At 52.4% G+C, this 17,431-nt stretch overlaps 1 protein-coding gene and 1 pseudogene across 8 annotated transcripts in view; both read left to right on the forward strand.

Moving 5' to 3' along the window:
* MAD1L1 (mitotic arrest deficient 1 like 1) overlaps nucleotides 1–17,431 on the forward strand; it is a 412,429-nt gene that overhangs the window by 25,050 nt on the left and 369,948 nt on the right. The window lies entirely within an intron of this gene.
* LOC117073284 lies at nucleotides 723–9,097 on the forward strand (annotated as a pseudogene). Its single transcript, XR_004433194.1, has one exon. The product of XR_004433194.1 is annotated as a leydig cell tumor 10 kDa protein homolog (transcript).

Raw genomic sequence — 17,431 nt, forward strand, 5'->3', positions numbered from 1 at the left:
AGAAATGATTTAAGAATTCAGTGTTGATGGTTGTCAAAAGTGTCAAGGTAATTCAGTGGGAGAAAGAGTCTTTTCACCAAGAGTGGTAAACCAGTAGGCTGTTTGTGGCGAGGATGAGCCTGAACACCTGCCTCCTGCTGGACACAAGATTTAACTCAAATGATGCATAGACCTATGTGTAAAAGTCACAAAATCTGGAAGCTAGGGTGTGGCAAAGGGGTCTTAGGATACAGCGAGCATGAACCATACATGAAAAAAATTGATCAGTTAGACTTCATCAAAATCGAAAACTTCTCCTCTCAAAAGACACAAAGTGAAAAGACAGACCATAGACTAGGAAAATATTTGCGAGATATTAACATGTATCTGACCAAAGACACGCTCCAGGATAGAGAAAGAACTCTTACAAATTACTAAGATTACCATAGCTTAAAAAATGGTCAAAAGACTTTTAACAGGTACTTTATTATTTATTTATTTATTTTTTTGGAGATGGAATCTTGCTCCGTTGCCCAGGCTGGAGTACAGTGGCACGATCTTGGCTCACTGCAACCTCCGCATCCCGGGTTCAAGCAATTCTCCAGCCTCAGCCTCCCAAGTAGCTGGGGTTCCAGGCGTGCACCACCACGCCTGGCTTATTTTTGTATTTTAGTAGAGACAGGTTTCACCCTGTTGGCAGGCTAGTCTCGAACTCCTGACTTCAGGTGATCTGCCTGCCTTGGCCTCCCAAAGCACTGGGATTACAGGTGTGAGCCACTGCACCTCGCCTGCTTTTCACAGCTTTTCACATGTACTTTACAAGAGAAGGTATACAAATGGTAAATAAGGACATGAAAAGATGGTCAACATTGTTAGTTATTAGGGAATGCAAATTAAGACTGTAATCGCCCAACAGGGTTCTTCTTGCTGCCCAGAAAGGCAACATACGGAGAATGGCAGGTGTGGCAGCAGAGAAGGAGTTTAATGACTGCAGAGCCAGCCAAGGGAGGTGGACGGGAGATAACTCTCACATCTGTCTGCCTGAGGCGAGGGCTTGAGGGTGTTTAGGCGGGCAGGGGCCTAGTGCTGAGTGCTGATTGGTTGTGTTGGGGATGCAATCACAGGGGTATCAGGACTGTCTTCATGCAGCTGAGTCAGTTCTTGGGAGATGGGGTCACAGGTCCAGGTGGCATCTCTTGATCTGCTGAAATGCTAAATCTGAAAAATATCTCAAAGACCAGTTTTTTAGGTTTCACAGCAGTGATGTCTACAGGAGCCGTTAGGGAAGTTCCGAATCTTACCATGTCTGGTTACATGACTCCGGGCAGCAGGCACCGTAGAAGAGCAAGCTAAGTCAGCAGTGAAGGTTGTGGCTTAACCGGGCCTGTTTTTAGCAAAGTTCAGGCCCCAGTAGTAATGCCAGTCTTAGGAATGCGGCCTTAATCTCCAAACAAAGACGGAGTGTCAGTCTTCCTTGCCTTGAAGCTTAACTATAAACTAAATTCCTCTCATAGTTATCTTGGCCTCTGCATTAGAATAAGCAAAAAAAAAAAAAAAAAGATCCTATGAAGTTAGAAGCAAGATGGAGTCAGTAATGTAGATTTCTCTCAGTACTTAAAATTCTGTAAAGGTGGTTTCAAGACCGCAGTGAAATGCCACTATGTACCCAACAGAATGGCTAAAATTAAGCAGACTGACCATCCTGACTGCTGGCAGAGATGCTGAGCAGCCAGGCCTGTCAAACATTGCCCCTGGGAGTAGGAAGTGGTGGGGCCACTTTGGAAATGGTTTGGTAGCTTTGTACACACTTACGGTATGACCCGGCAGTTCCATTCCTCGGTATTTAACCCAGGAGAAACCCAAGAGAAAATGCGACCTCACGAAGACTTGCACAGGAATGTTTGTAAGAGCCTTATTCTAACAGTCCGAGAGCAGGAACAACGCAGGTGCCTGTCAGCAGGCGAAGGGATATGTGGACCGTGGCGTCTCCATGCAGTGTTAACGCGCGGCATCGGCTGTGCTTGGAAACACGAACGAATCTCTCTTGCTGACTGAAGGAAGCCACAGTTACTGAGTTTATACTTACTATACCATCCCATTTATTTGAACTTTTAAAAAAGGTAAAACTGAGCAACAGTGACAAAAAGCAGGTCAGTGATCCCTGGAGTCTCGTGCTGGGATGTGTTTGGGTCTTATGAGGTGCTACCTTTTGACATGATGGAGGTGACAGCCTCACAGGTGTACATGCAGCAAAGCTCTTGACACTGCTGTTGTGAAACGGTTCACGTGTGTAGATTATACCTCACTCAAGCTGGCCTGTCAACAGCAAGCGGTCGGCTCTTTGGATTAGCTGTGAGGGGAAGGAAAATTACTTAGTGGTGACTTGGACTGAATTGGAGAGTGGCCTGGGGGTGCTATTTAAAGCCAGCCTTCATTTGAGGAGGGACCCATCCCCTGAGTTTATGGAAGGCCTAAGACAATGGCTGCCTGGACCTCCTGGGTCTTTGGCACATCACATGAGTGCTTTGAGGAGTGGCAGCATGTGGGGTCAGGTATAGGCTGCAGAGGGTCAAGGAGTTTCACATTTGATTAAGATCAGAACAAGCTACGTGAATGCAAACGAATGGAATGAAAAGTGGAACGTGGTCTTCCTTTCCTTCCCTCCCTGGTGACCTCACTCAGGGCTGGGTGCTCCGTGTCACAGCTGCCTGGCCATTGTCACCTGTGTTCTCATTATTCCTGGGGGACTGTTCCAGAACAGAACTGACTGCCCCGGAGGCGGGCAGCAGGGCGTGCTGTGCTCAGCCCCAGTTCGTCTTTCTAGGCAATGCCTGATGAGTTTCTTGTGTGTTGTTCTGAAAGTGTGTGTGCATACAAGCTCTTTATGTACTCCCATCACCTTTTAAAATTGGGGCTCCTTCCACAGTTTTATTCTGCAATTGTTTTCACTCAGTTTTTGACAGTTTTTTGGCCCCAGCACAGGCTGGTCTGCTGAATTACTTTAAAGAGTGCAGACGGACTCAGACTCCAGCAGCCCCTGTTGATGAACACTTAGGATGTTTCCAGCATTTTCCCCCAATTAGCCATGCTATGCTGGTTGGGTAAATTCTTAAAAGCAGAATTTTTAGTTTAAAAGAGATGTGCATTTGAGACTCATAGCTGGTGCCACACTGCCCTCCCGGGAAGCATGACTGCTGTGCACGCCCGTCACGGTGTGTGACTGTCGTCACCTAATTGGGGCGATGTGCTTTCAACGTTTCTAGAGAGATCCACCTCGAAGTCACAGTACAGTGAGGAGAGCAGGCATTTTCAAAGGCTTGGCGTTTCAGAAATGTCATTTAGCAGCTCCCACTGAGGGGGAACCTATGAAATAGGAAGGGAGTGGGTGTCAAGTCCTGCAGCCGAGCCCCCACTTTAGGGAGGAAATCATTTGCTCGTGGCCGAGATGCCGCTGTTTTTGGCTCCTTGCCCGTCCCCGTTGTGCCTGAATGTGGCCTTGTTTCCCACCCCGCTGGGTGGGCATTGTACCTGTCAGCAGGGGCAGGAGGGGGCTGAGGAGGGGCTGCAGAGGAGGCTGTACTGGGGAGGTGGAAGGCGGGCATTGCCAGCTCAGAGGCCTGGCAGCTTTGCCCACCTGGAACTGCTGACCCATCCACTGGAGTCAAAGCTGGGCACCTGTCAGTGCTGACCTGGACATTGTCCCAAAAACATTTGTAGACTGGCCAGGTGACAAGTCTCAGGGCCCAGCTTCCCTGATGTGTGAGGCCAATTAGGAGGACAGTGAGGGGATGCATGATTTTCCTCCAAGGAAGGGTCTAATTGACCAGCCGGGACACTTTTATTATCCTAGTTACTGTGCGCGTGATTTGTAATTACCCGACTGTTGCGTTGATCAATACCAGACGCCCTGGTAGTGCTTGGGAAGGTGGGCGACTGTCAGGTATGTTGGTCCATTTTAATTGGTGCCGATTTGATTTTCTTTGGGGCATGGGAGGAGGAGGGGGAGAAGCATTTGGCCTTCTGGGTGCTTGTGTGAGCGCAGCCCTTTCTTCTGGGCCTGCATGCCGGCTGCCTCGGGGTCTGGGCCACGTTACCCCTTTTGATTTGTTCATTTGTTCACTCATTCGTTCACCATGAGCTGCTCTCGTGGAACCCATGATCTGGAGGGAGAAGGACCCCCCGGGCCTGTGTGTCCGGCGTGCAGGTCCCAGGCCCCTGGAGCTGGAGAGTGGCGAGCGCGCTTCCCTCCAGAGGTGCAGGCCAGGGTGGGGCATGGGCCAGATTCCCAGCTCCATCCTCGTCCGGAGGTGCAGGCCGAGGTGGGGCATGAGCCGGGTTCCCAGCTGCATCTGAGCACGGTGCCTGCCATCTCTCCTCCTCTCAGCCCCAGCTCCTCCTGTGGCTGAGTCCTGGCCGCTTTCTGCCTTGGGGTTGTGTTGGTTTTCCGTCAACTCATCCTCTTAATCCTGAGGTTTGTGAGTTAAGAGCCAGGGTGTCCCTTTAGCGCCCCTGTGCCGGGCGTGCAGTAGGCGCGTGCTGAGCCTTTGAAGAGTGGAGGACCGAGCGAGGGACTCCCTGTGCCTTGCAGTTGGTGGTGATGTATGGACTGAGCCTCCAGCACTCTTGGCTGCTGTGACAGGGCCCCCCTGGGGTTACTCGAGCTGCACTATCCCAGCGAGACCCCCAAAGCAAGGCCAGCAGAGAGCTTCCTGACAGCTGCCTCACTTTGGAGACAGCCCTGGCTGGGGTGCAGCCTGTGTGCCTCTCCGTCCCCTTGTAAAGCTTCAGATGGGTGTTCCCAGCAGCGCTGACAGGCTCACGCTGCCCTGTTGGACTTCATTCCGGATTGGGTCAGGCAGGCTGGAGACTGTCAGAGTCTGGGGGCGGTGCTGTGGGTGTTGGAAACCCATAGGGAGAAGCGAGAGAAGTGCTTCCCAGAAGAGACCGCGGGGCTCCACCCCAGCATGTGCCTGGCTGCACAGACAGCTGAGTGCTCCGCTGTGCGTGTGGGTGGAAACGCTCTCGGTCTCACTTGGTCTTGGAGCACTTTTTGGGGCTTTTCTCCAAGCTTTGTAGATACGGCTCTTTTACTTCTAGGCCTCTTTTTAAATTGATTTTAGAAAGTCTGAGGCCACATAGTGACAGGCTTTAGACAAGTCTGGCTACTGTAGGTTCCAGGATTTATTTTAGAGGAGGCAGTGGCATCCCCCATGGTATCTAGGCTGGTTTTTACTCATGGGTGCTTACTGGGGTCCTGTTATGTGCTGGCCCCTCCTTGTGGGCTAAGGGCTCCCAAGGTGTCCAGGTCCCTACTTTTACAGGTAGATTTGGGGGTGCCCTGGCCTGGAATGGAGGAAGGGTCTGGGCAGCTTCGTGACAGGGCTGGTAGGAGGGGGATTTTGACAGGCGGCTTGAAGCCAGCGCCAGCCAAGGGCCAGAGGCAGAGAAGCTGAAGGCCTCCCCTGGGCAGCCCACCACTACCTGCCCTTCTCTCCGAGGACTTCCCAACAGTGCCATGGCCTTTGGAGGGCTGGGGTCTCAGGCAGGCTACGGGCAGCTCCCCAGCTCCCTACCCGACACTCTTCAACGTCAGCTTTGAGGCTGTGAGGTGTGACCTCTACAGGATCACCTGTGGTCACTCCCTGCGGCCAGCTGTAGCTGTCATTTGTGTCAGGAGCTGTTGGTCTTGCCTGCACCACCCACCTTCCCACCCTTCACCCACCCTGCATGGCCTGGGTTCTTGGGAGGAACAGGAGATCCTGAGCTGTTGAATTCCTGGAACCCGTGGTCAGGCGGCATCCGTATCCCCCTCCTCCCAGCCCCTGCACGCGTCTCACTGGTGTGGCCTCCTGGAAACAGGTGCCCTGATTTTGCTGGACAGGCAGGAGGGGCGGCTGGGCCGAGGAGTGGACCAGCCTTTTCACGCTCAGTGGCTGCGGGGGGCCCGTGTGCATGAAGCAGGTGGTCCTCACGGTAGTGCCGTTTGTGCAGAGCCGTGTTGGGGAGAGCGGGCTTGTGTTAACAGAAGTGCTGTGAGATGATCACTTCATCACGAGCCAGTCAGCACCAGCCTGTGGGGCGGCTGATGTGGACTCAGAGATCTGACTTTCCTGGCTTTTGTTTAATGATGTTTCCACTGTTACCCAGGTGCAGAGCTCTGACCTCCCATGGTCAGAAGTACCGTGTGCGTGTCTCATCTGGGCAGCATGCAGAGACCTTTGCCGGCAGCTGTGCGTGGACCCTGGGACTCAGTTACATGGCCAGGTGCTGAGGGGCAGGGGTCCAAGCCAGGCCAGCAAGCCTTCCTTAGACCCCCTGTGTGCAGGCCTGGTGCCCGGTGTCGGGGACCCAGTGGAGAACAAGATCAGGCTGTTGCCATGAGACTTTCGTCTGGTGGGGAGTCCTGAGAAGGACGTGGATGAGGTGGGGAAGATGTTCCAGGTGAATGCAGGTGTCCACCCCGCATTCCAGGGTGTCAGGTGGCCCGGGGCGGGTGTGGAGTGGTTGGGTGGGCGCCCCGCGTGCTATGTTAGTGTAGATTGGTGCACACCTGGCCGGCAGGCCTTACTCCCGCTCTTCAGCCTCCACCCGTCGAGGGTGCACCCTGGGAGGCGGTGGACTATGGTGGGCATGCATGGGAAGAGCTCTGAGATCCTTGGCCTCATGGAGAGTGTTGGGCAGTTACCCGTCCCCTGCCCTTGGGCCTTTGTGAGTGTGGCTTCCTGGAACTCTGGGGGATTTGTCACCAGTGACTGCAAGGGGCTCTTCTGTCCCTTTTATTCAAGCTCCACTGTCTGCCCTAAGCTGGGGACTGGTCCAGCTGACCTGGACAGTACGGCACGTGGGCCCTGCTGGCCAGCGTGGTGTTGGGAAACACTTGGGTGGGTGGTGGGTTGGGTTGTGGCCTTACCGCAGAGCCTGGGCTGCAGCTGAGAAAGCCGTCTCCTAGGACCAGGACTCTGGGTTTGGGAGGCTGGCGGTCTTGGCCCAGCAGTTCAGCGGCTGCCCGGTGTGTCTGCCTGGCCTGGCCCCCGTCTGGTTGCTGCCATCTGGGAGGCCCTCCTGCCCTTGCCCAGGTGGGGCACTGCGGGGGCGAGGATGCGGAGAGGGAGACTGCTGATTCCGGAATCGAAACTCCGGGGGCATCCGTGTAGCAGAGTGATTCTAAGATGATTAAGAAAACCATCGATGATTTAAAGAAAGTGTTCACTGCAGTCCTTATTGAGTGGTTTACCACATGCAGGGCGTGTGGGGGTGGCGCACCGGGCTGCGGACGCCCTTCATGACGGCAGGCAGGGGACCTCCTAGGGGTCTTGGCTGTGACAAGTGAGGTGTGAGGGCTAGAGAGGTGAACATGTGGAATCTGTGATCCAGAAGTAACACACTCTTTTCTTGGAAAGCAGTTAGGTATTCCGTTCCTTAGTCCATATGCCATCGTTTAAAACGGCCAAAACCAGAGGCCTAGAGAATGTACCTGGAAGACGCAGTGAGACTATTTCTGATCATTGTGGCCTTTCCGAGGCTCAGTCTCCTCGCTTTGGAAAGGCCATTTTGGCAGAGGTCTGCTGTTAGGCATCTCCCTGCAGGTGGAACTGGGGCCGTGCGTCTTTCTCAGGCTGGCATCACACAGGCCCCAGTGCACTCTGGCAAGGCTGGGAGGACTGTGACGGGGGACCCGCTGCCTGCCCTCAGCCTGTCGGGCCCCACAGCGTGTCTCTCTGTGGACTGGTTGCCGGCTTCCTGTGGCCTGTGTGTCCTCTGGGTGGCTGGAGCTTTGGAACCCTGTTCGGTAGCTCGGAGCTCGTGAGCCCAAAGGGCAGGGGCCTGGTTCCTCGCCCATCCTTGCCCAGCCTGATGGCCCGTGCTTGTGGACTGTACGTGGGCACCTGCTTTAACCCCTGCAGGAGTAGGGGCCACCAGGAGCATGTGGCTCTGGGCCTCCCTGGTAGAGTCACTCACTGGCAGGAGAACTGAGTGGGACCCACCAGGCAGTGTCTGTCTCATGGACGCCCGTGGATGTGCAGCCTGGAGAGGGGGCCTGAAGTGTGTGTTCCATGTTCTTGACCCCCAGGAAGCACTGGCCTCTGTTGAAAGCCTCCTGCCGCAGAGCGCTATTGCTGTCTCGGGTGGACGGCCGTGTGGGCTCCTTGCTCTAACGATGCCAGTGCTCCTGGTGCTGTGTGTGACTGGCTGCCCTTTGTCTCAGCCCTGGGCTTAGAGCAGGCCAGGTGCTCAGGCAGTGCTTTTGTTGCTTGAAGGGGGGTGTGTACCTGGCTGCAACCTGTGGAGAGTGTGAACGGCTGGCAGAAGCCAAGATGGGCTCTTGGGAGATGAGAGCAGGTGGCCGGCCTGGAAGCTTCCGCGGGGCTGGTCAGCTCCTGCTAGCTCTTCCTGGCACAGATCCATGCTGGGCTGGGTGCCATGGCTCACACCTGTAATCCCAGCACTTTGGGAGCCTGAGGTGGGAGGATTGCTTGAGCCTGGGAGTTCAAGACCAGCCTGGGCAACACTGTGAGACCCTATCTCTATTTTAAAAAATAAAAATATAAAGATGGGATCATGGTGCAGGGGCAGCGCAAGTTCCAGGTGCATGAGCCCGCAAACAGCAAGACGGCAGCGGCGGCCTCTGAAAAGAATTGGGGCCCGAGAAAAGGGGGTCGTGTTATCGCTCCCAAGAAGGCGTGTGGCGTGCAGCAGCAAAAGCTCAAGAAGAACCTAGAAGTCGGGATCCAGAAGAAGATCGAACATGACGTGGTGATGAACGCCAGCAGCAGCCTGCCCAAGAAGCTGGCACTGCTGAAGGCCCCTGGCACTGCTGAAGAATGGGGCGGCTGCCGCCACCTCCTCCAAGACACCTTCCTGAGGACGCTGGCTCCAGCGCAGACCAACACCCCACCCCCTACCTCCATATGGGATCTTACCCACAGGCTGCGCTGTCAGGAAGAGGACCCTGTCCCCCAGCACTGGGCTTCACCTAGAACTTGAGTGGGGGCCAAGGGTGCTGAGAACCCAGCAATGACTAGGAAGATGCAGTCACCAACTTCATCTGTCCCCATGCCCCTTCCCAGGTCCTGCCTCCACGGGTTTAACCCTGAACAATAAACCTGGCTTTGTCCTCCAAGAAAAAAAAAAAAATACACACACACACACACACACACACACACACACATATATGAAGATAACTGTCCCCCGACCCCCAAAAAACAAAGCAAAACCCAAACTCATGGTGGACCTCAGGATGGGCGGGGGCACTCGTGGGGCAGAGCTGGGTGTGGCTGCCCCATCCTGGGCCTGTTTCCAGGCCGGCTCCTAGAGCAGGGGCTGATGGGCCCTGTGGGTGTGGGGAGATGGGGTCCGTCACAGGCTGGGGCCTGGGACCTGGGGGCTGGGGCCTGGGGGCTGGGACCGGTCTTGGTTCTCAGGCAGGGAGGGGTTGTGAACTCTGTTTTGGGAATGTGTGTTTGAAGTGTCAGTGATGTAGCCAGAAGGAGGTGTCAGACAGCAGCCCGTGTCAGGCTGGTGTGGCTCCTAGAGGAGCCCTAGGGCTGGCCTGCCCAGTGAGGGGCTGGGATGAGCCGGCCTAGGGGAGTGGCAGAGCTGGAGGAGCAGATAGCTGGCCCGAGTCTGGAGGGATTTTGGCATTTGTGGGTAGCTTTGAGCCTGAGGGCCAGTGCCCCACCGGGTCAGAGAGCTCTGCAGCCCACCAGTCCTGGTCGTGCCCGTGTCCAAGCTTGGGCCCCCGTGTGCAGGAAGAAGGTGGCCGTGCAGTGCACGTCGTGTGTACCAGGCGTCGGCGGCGTGATGCGTGGGTCGGGGCTGGAGATGAGGAGTGAGGAGAGACTAGAAGCCCCCAGAGCAGTGGGGTTTCTTCCTCTTCTTCACTGGTGAGCGCTTCTTGAGCACTTAGGTGTGCAGGCCTGGTGCTGGGTACTCGGGATACAGCTGTAAGTCAGGGGCTGTTTTCCAGTCCTCTCAGATCTAACTGGGCATATGTCTGGTGGGTCAAGCGTGGCTCCTGAAGAGATGACACTTGAGAGACTGGCAGCATGTTCCAGGCAGGGTGGGTGCTGGCAGCACGTGGGTTGGCCAGAGGCTGCGTGTTCGGGCAGGTTGTGTGGCTCCAGCTGGTTGTAACCACATTTCTCCTGGGGTGTGGCAGAAGCTGGACAGGTTGGCAGGGATCTGTCCTGAGGGTAGTTTAGACCACATCCTGCAGGTCACAGGAGCTGCAGAAGGTCTTCGTCAGGGAGGAATACATCTGCCATTGTGAAAGGGTCTCTTTCCTTGCTGAATTCACAGGATGAGGACCTGGCACCTAGGCAGGACCCTGCTGGTGGAAGTCCCTGGGGCTGTCTGAACCGCTGCAGGTTTCAGCAGTCCCAGAGTTGGGGAGGACAGGTGGTGTTTCCTTTTGTCAGCTGAGAGCCTCATGGGGTAGGAGCCGTGGAGTCAGTCGCATTGCAGTGAGAGTTAGAGTTGAGCTGCGCTGTTCCCGTGAGCAGGGAACCCTGGCCAGAGGCCTTCTGACTTCTGAAGATGGTTTGTGTTGAAGGCCAGACTCTTTCCCTGTTTTTCTGTTTCCCCTTCAGGTGAATGCCTGTTCCTTTGTGACCACAGTGTCTGTGGGTAGCACTGTGGTTTTGGAGTTCCTTTGTGACCACGGTGTCCGTGGGTGGTACTGTGGTTTTGGAGATGCTCGTTTGTTTGTTCATTTGAACATTTATTTGGAGACCTGCCGTTTGCCAGGCTTTGGGCTGGCTCTGGCGATGCCGTGACGAACACAGCACAGTCTGCCCACGTAGTGCACACACACAGACAGCTTTCAACAATGAAAACAACACGGGGGCCTCCTCAGGTGCGATCAGTTGGAAGATGCCCAGGAGCATTTTGCAGGAGTATCTTAGTTGGAGACAGCCTTGTTGGATATGAATGACGCTGGTGGGAATGAAGGCCAGACGTTTTTCCTGGTTTGGAAACAGGTGGCTTACAAGAGCCTCTAGAGTTTATTTGTTTAAAGACAGACCCTGTTCTCAAGAGGGTCTTCACTTTGCTGGCAGGATGGCACTGCTGACGGTGGTGGTTGGCTCTAGAGAGCTGCTGTGTAGTTGACAAAGCCCGTTGATAATCAGTGCCTCATTTGTTCTTCCTCACTATCCTGGGACTAAGCTAGGTTCTGAGAGGAGCTGACTGGCCCAAGGGCATCCAGTGAATTTGTGGCCCTGTTGCTGGAATGCTTGGCTGATTCTGGAGCATGGTGGGCTGTGCCCTCAATAACCTCCATCCATCTGGCTGGCCACATGGTGCCATGCAGCTGGATCCTGCATTTTTGTGAGCTGATCAGCCCGATGCTGGCACTGAAAGGATTCTGTTGGGAGCTGCCATCCATTTAGCCTGAGCAGAACTCAGCACATGTGCGGGCATGAAGCCCATCAGCTGACAGCTTCTCTTTCAGACCTGATGGCTCCCAGCCGAACTCTGGCAAGAAGGGCTTACCAGCCTGCAGGACGGCTGACCTGCCTGCCTTTGCTGGGAGCCAGGCACCTCCTGGCAGGTTCTGGGATTTGGTTTTCAGTGGGAGGAGGCTCTCTGCAAGGTAGAGTAAGAGCAGTAATTACTTGGGAGAGGAAGCATTTAACTTCTGAGGCTGCAACACAATACTATCTCCTTCGTGGAGGCGGCTGAGTTAGAAGATTAGCAATTAATTTTTTATAAGGTGCAAACTACTCTTCAGTTTCATGGAACCAAACAGTCCTCCCACAGCAAGGGAGGGGCAGGCTTCCACCCCATGTAATTTTTCAGAGCACTATTGTTTGTCTGCTTTTGAGCTGATAGGAATTATTTACAAGTCTGTATGGAAGACATTTTGACACACAATTCTTGGTATTCCCATTTGCTCTTTCTAGTTTTTACTTTTTCTGTATTGCTAGCGTTTACTGCAGTTAGGTCTCAGGAGTATTTTGCCTTTTATAAGGGTTGCAGTTACAAAATGCAGGTATCAACTAGGTTCCTTTAAATCACAGTTCACTTTTTATTGACTTGGATGAGAAAAGTAGATGTTTTTCATAGACTGAGTTGAAAAGAGTGTCATTGGTAGCATTACAAGCATTTCTTTTAGCTTCTGTGTTTTTATTGTTTACTAGAGTGTAGCTGGAGTGTCGTAGATAACCCAATAGGGGTCACTGCTAAGTTATCTGTAAGTTTTCTTTTTTTTTTTTGAGACGGAGTCTCTCGCTCTGTCGCCCAGGCTGGAGTGCAGTGGCCGGATCTCAGCTCACTGCAAGTTCCGCCTCCTGGGTTCACGCCATTCTCCTGCCTCAGCCTCCCGAGTAGCTGGGCGCCCGCCACCTCGCCCAGCTAGTTTTTTGTATTTTTTAGTAGAGACACGGTTTCACCGTGTTAACCAGGATGGTCTCGATCTCCTGACCTCGTGATCCGCCCGTCTCGGCCTCCCAAAGTGCTGGGATTACAGGCTTGAGCCACCGCGCCCGGCCTTATCTGTAAGTTTTCTAAGCTTGAGCTTTAGATTGAAATACTTTTTTTTTTTTTTTTTTTTTGAGACAGAGTCTTGCTGTGTGGCCCAGGCTGGAGTGCAGTGGTGCAATCTTTGCTTGCTGCAACCTCAGCTTGCTGCAACCTCTGCCTCCCAGGTTCAAGTGATTCTCCTGCCTCAGCCTCCTGAGTAGCTGGGACTACAGGCGCCCACCACCACACCTGGCTAATTTTTGTATTATTATATTTGTTTTTTTAGTAGAGGTGGGGTTTCGGGATGTTGGCCAGGATGGTCTTGAGCTCCTAACCTCAGGTGATCTGCCTTCCTTGGCCTCCCAAAGTGCTGGGATTATCGGCATGAGCCACTGCACCCGGCCCAAAGACTTTTAATAGTAGAAAATGTACTTTCGGCCGGGCGTGGTGGCTCAAGCCTGTAATCCCAGCACTTTGGGAGGCTGAGACGGGCGATCACGAGGTCAGGAGATCGAGACCATCCTGGCTAACACGGTGAAACCCCGTCTCTACTAAAAATACAAAAAACTAGCCGGGCGTGGTGTGGGTGCCTGTAATCCCAGCTACTCGGGAGGCTGAGGCAGGAGAATGGAGTGAACCCGCGAGGCAGAGCTTGCAGTGAGCTGAGATCCGGCCATTGCACTCCAGCCTGGGCGACAGAGCGAGACTCTGTCTCAAAAAAAAAAAAAAGAAAAATGTACTTTCTCTTGTTTCATCGTTTAGTACTCTAGGTTTTCTTTGAGTTTTTGTAACTAAACAGTGGGCACCTGTGATAGGTTGGGATGGATTTAGGGCAGAGTCTGGTAAGCTTTTTCCCTAAAGGGCCAGGTATTAATAGTAAATATTTACTTGGTAGCTTTGGGGTCCGTAAGGCCTCTGTTACAATTACTTGGCTCTGCCTTTGTAGCCCAGAATAGGGTGACTCGCCCTCACGGTTTGCCTGGGACTGAGGAGTTTCACGTGGGAGGTGGGCCTTTCACGCTGAGACTGCGATGACCCGGGATGAACTGGGACTGACGTTGATTTTAGTGCAAAAGCTGCTGTTGACAGTGTGTCAATGAGTGGATATGGGTGTGTTCCAGTAAAACTTTATTTTCAAGACAGCTGGGGTGGGAGTAGGTTTGGCCATACCTGCTAACTCCTACAAGAGGTTACAGGGCTGCCATTTAATTTTGGTTTAAAAAAATCCATGCAGAGGCTGGGCATAGTGGCTCACACCTGTAATCCCAGCACTTTGGGAGACTGAGGTAGGCGGATTCTTGACCTCAGGAGTTCAGGACCAGCCTGGGCAACATAGTGAGACCTCATCTCTACAAAAAATTACAAAAAATTAGTCAGGCATGGTGACATACACCCATGCTCCCAACGACTTCAGAGACCAAATCAGGAGGATCACTTGAGCCCAGAAGGCCAATGCTGCAGTGAGCCGAGATCAGGCCACTGCACTCCAGCCTGGGTGATAGAGCAAGAACCTGTCTCAAAAAGAAAAAAAACCAAAAGCCCAAAACTAATCCATGCAGAGCCTTGCTGCCTGTTCTCTGTGGCTTTTCTTTTCCATGCAGAGCCTTTTGCTGCCCACACGGCATCACGGTGATTTCTTCCTTTCCAGATTTGGGCCAGTTGGGTGACAGGGTGGGACCTTGCTTGAGGGTGGTTGTAGAAGAGAACCTAGGATGAAATTGGCGTTTCCTGGATCGCAGCTCAGCACCTGCTCTGGCTGGAATCTTGGCAGTGCACAGTGAGGTTTTCTGGAGGAATCTGGAGTTATCCGAGACTATGTTACCCCTTGATTAAGAATTGTGAAGGATAAAACCCTTATAAATTTGCTCCCAGGGTTGAGAAGTGCTCATTTCTGTCTTGCCTTTTTTCTGGTAGCTGAGAGTTCCCAGGAGCACGTATTGTGGTCATGTCTGTTCCATTCAACAAATATTTGTTGAGGGCTTATGACGTACCCTGCCGTATACTGGCTGGGAGATGCAGCAGAGAGCAGGACACATGGTCCCTGTGCTGAAACTGAGCACAGCAGTATGGTACTGGGTGCGGAGGTGGGGAAGCACTTTGAGAACCAAGAGTGGCAGGGCCTTGCTGTTCTAGGACAAGGACCGTCCTCTGAGTGGGGACGCTTTCTCTCCAGGACATGGTGGCTGTTGGAGCTGGGTGGCCCTCATCTCACCCCGGTTGCTTGGGCAGGTGAGTACGCTGGGGCGTGGCTTGGGCTGATGGCTTGTGAGCCTGCACCTGTCAGCCTCAGTTCGGGCTCCCTGTGGGGTGTGTGAGCCCCTCTTCTGACTGAGGTTTGGGTTAGGGTTTCCAGCCTCCCTGCCCCTGGGAAGAGGCTCCACCCTCCTCTATGAGGGCTGAGCTCCAGGTCTGTTTGTACTGTGAGGAGTTGCTTTTGTCTCCATCAAAAACATGAACCACTGTTTGGAGCACTTCCATTTACTGACAACCCTTGCCAAATTAATTTTATTTAATTATCTCCCAGGGCTAAGCTTGAATACATTTTGTGTTAAATTCACAGTTTTTTCCTTTTCTAAACGAAATGGACTTAATATCCTTGTTAAAATCTGATTAAAACTAAAATTGAGTTTTTTGAAGTCTGATTATCCCATGAAATGGAATTTTAAACCTAATTACAGATGGATTTGCATATACTTTTCAGCACCATTGAAAAGAAACTTGGTATAAATTTATTAATGACATCCTTTTCTCTCATTTCCTTGGGGCATGACGTTAGTTTAGGAGCACGAGGGAGGTGGGGAGAAACACCACCCTTCTCCCCGCCCTTCCTTAGAATTTTTTAAAAACTTTATTCTGTGGAGAATCAGTTCTCAAGGAGCCTGAGCATAGTCATGTTTTCATTCTCATCTTCGCTGCTCTACCGGCTTTGGTGGCTGATGGTTTTCCTGAATTGTTTTTCAATACTCAAAGCTCTTGTCTTTCTAGAAGATGGAAGAGGGACATGCACGATCGTAGCTGCTGGCGTGTCTCTCCTGTCAGCTTAAACGTGATTTGGCTGGGCGTGGTGGCTCATGCCTATTATCCCAGCACTTTGGGAGGCCAAGGCGGGTGGATCCCCTGAGGTCAGGAGTTCAAGACCAGCCTGGCCAACGTGGTGAAGCCCCGTCTCTACTAAAAATAACAAACATTAGCTCGGCATGGTGGCACATGCCTGTGATCCTTGTGACTCGGGAGGCTGAGACAGGAGAATCGCCGGAACCCAGAAGGTGGAGATTACAGTGAGCCGAGATCATGCCATTGCTCTCTAGCCAGGGCAGCCAGGGCGAAACTCCATCTCAAAAAACAAAAAGCAAAACCCCCCATGGAGTTATATTTAACATGCTACCTCCACCCTGATTTAATTTTAATTTTTAAGTTTTATTTTATTTATTTATTTTTTATTGAGGCGGAGGCTCGCTCTGTCACGCAGGCTGGAGTGCAGTGGCGCAATCTCGGCTCACTGCAACCTCTGCCTCCTGGGTTCAAGCAGTTCTTCTGCTTCAGCCTCCCGAGTAGCCGAAATTACAGGTGCCTGCCACTGCGCCCGGCTAATTTTTTTATTTTTAGTAGAGATGGGGTTTCACCATGTTGGCCAGGCTGGTCTTGAACTCCTGACCTCATGATCTGCCTGCCTCGGCCTCCCAAAGTGCTAGGATTACAGGAGTGAGACACTGTGCCCGGCTTAATTTTTTATTTTTTTGAGACAGAGTCTTACTTTGTGGCCCAGGCTGGGGTGCAGTGGCGCAATCATGGCTCACTGCAGTCTCTGCCTCCTGGGCTCAAGCCATTCTCCCACCTGAGCCTCTGGAGCCAGTGGGACTACAGACACTTGCCACCACACCTAGCTAATTTTTGTATTTTTAGTAGAGACGGGGTTTCACCATGTTGTCCACGATGGTCTCGAACTCCTGAGCTCAAGTGATCCACCTGCCTCAGCCTCCCAAAATGCTGGGATTACAGGTGTGAGCCTCCACCCTAGTTTTAGATACATTTGTATTATTAAAAAAGTAAAAACAAACTCTAAATGATCATTATGTGAAATAAACAAGAAATTTCCAAAGGGCCACGTTCTTGTTCTTTGAGAAATCCTACCGTTCCAGGAGGGCTGTTTGCTGTTGCATTTGGACTCATGCTTCCTGCTGTGACTTCCTAGCAGCAGGTGGAGGTAACAGGCTCCCAGCGTACTTGCCTCCAGTCTGGCTGTCACCGTGGTTTTGTTTTGTCTGGAATTATATGGGAATGGAATCACACGTCATGCAGTCGTTTGTGTCTGGCTGTTTCACTTGCAGAATGTTTTCTGAAAAGCATTCATTCACGTTTGTTGCTTGTATCAGTAGGTTGTCCTTGTTATACTGAATGGATATACCATAACTTTTTTTTTTTTTCTTTTTTTGAGACAGAGTCTTGCTCTCTTGCCCAGGCTGGATGCAGTGGCGCAATCTTGGCTCACTGCCAGCTCCACCTCCCAGGTTCATGCCATTCTCCTGCCTTAGCCTCCTGAGTAGCTGGGACTACAGGTGCCTGTTACCACGCCTGGCTAATTTTTTTTGTAGTTTTAGTAGAGACGGGGTTTCACCGTGTTAGCCAGGATGGTCTCAATCTCCTGACCTCGTGATCCACCCATGTCAGCCTCCCAAAGTGCTGCGATGACAGGCATGAGCCACTGTGCCCGACCGGATATACCATAATTTTTAATCCAGTTTTTGGCTCTTACAGATAAAACTTCTGTGAACATTTGTATTCAAATCTTTGTATGGATGTTTTCCTGTCTCTTGGGATAATACCTAGGAGTGGGACCTCTGGGTGATATGGTGAGTATGTTTTAACTTTAGGAAAAGCTGAGGAACCAAAGTGGCTTCCCAGTTCTGTCCCCTGGCCACCCGTGTGTGAGAATCCCACTGGCCCCACATCCCCGCGCGTTCGCTCGCCGCCTTCCCTTTAGTCATCCTGG

This window comes from Trachypithecus francoisi, unplaced genomic scaffold, assembly GCF_009764315.1.
Source record: "Trachypithecus francoisi isolate TF-2019V2 unplaced genomic scaffold, Tfra_2.0 Lachesis_group4, whole genome shotgun sequence".
Taxonomy (NCBI): Eukaryota; Metazoa; Chordata; class Mammalia; order Primates; family Cercopithecidae; genus Trachypithecus; species Trachypithecus francoisi.